The sequence below is a fragment of the Otolemur garnettii genome, unplaced genomic scaffold (genome assembly GCF_000181295.1).
Source record: "Otolemur garnettii isolate 467f Iridium unplaced genomic scaffold, OtoGar3 scaffold00141, whole genome shotgun sequence".
Lineage (NCBI taxonomy): Eukaryota > Metazoa > Chordata > Mammalia > Primates > Galagidae > Otolemur > Otolemur garnettii.
The window spans coordinates 4,953,655-4,954,521 of NW_003852536.1; the positions used below are offsets into that span (position 1 = coordinate 4,953,655).

Consider the following 867-nt stretch of genomic DNA (forward strand, 5'->3'; position numbering starts at 1 on the left):
TCACTAGGAGACATATGGGGGTTGGTTAAGCTAGTGGAAGACAAGGGTTATTTTGTTAAGTATTTTTATGCAGGTCCATTGCAGCTCCCAACATCCCGTCTCTGCTGATAAAGGCTAATTTTTCACCTTGGTTCGAGGGGAGTAGCTCTTCAAGAGGAATCCTTACGGCAGCATGGAGGAAGAGACAGGGCAATTAGCTCTTTCTGAAACTACAATTTCTCGAATGTTTTCATCTTGAAATAATCAATATACCAACCCGATATAATTCAGGATGATGCGTCTTTCACTCCTTCAACTCAAAACCCAGGATCTCTTTATTTGCACTGGGCTTGTATCTGGATGAAGCTCCCCACGTGGGTTTCTCTTGATGTGAAAGTGTGGGAACTAAACAGATTAGTTACCTGAACCACAGCACACACTGCAAACACAGGATGGTGAGACAGGGCTAATTATACACAGTTCTGTTCAAAGACAGGAAAGTGGGGAGCACACATCAGACTTTAGTTGCAGTGATTCTGAATCCAGCCTGGCGCGTGTTACCAGTTTTTTGAACTCTAAGAAGAGAAATGTGTCTAGACTAGCATCTAGTTCTGAGCCCTGGGAGTGATTTACTAATCTGCTATTCTCAGAAGCTCCTCTATCTGTGTTGTTCTCCTTTTTTCATGAGAAATAGCCTGTGTTTGCTTCAGACTTACTTATTTTTCTTTTCTTTTCTTTTCTTTTCTTTTCTTTTTTTGAGACAGAGTCTCACTCTGTCATCTGGACTACGCTGTCATGGGGTTCGCATAACTCACAGCAACCTCAAACTCCTAGGTTCAGGTAATCCTCCTGCCTCAGCTTCCCAAGTAGCTGGGACCACAGGTGCCC

The 867-nt window shown here is 43.3% G+C and overlaps 1 protein-coding gene across 4 annotated transcripts in view; it reads left to right on the forward strand.

The window, feature by feature from the left end:
• Positions 1-867, forward strand: part of PLD5 (phospholipase D family member 5) — a 355,615-nt gene that overhangs the window by 191,297 nt on the left and 163,451 nt on the right. The gene's annotated exons all lie outside the window — the stretch shown is intronic.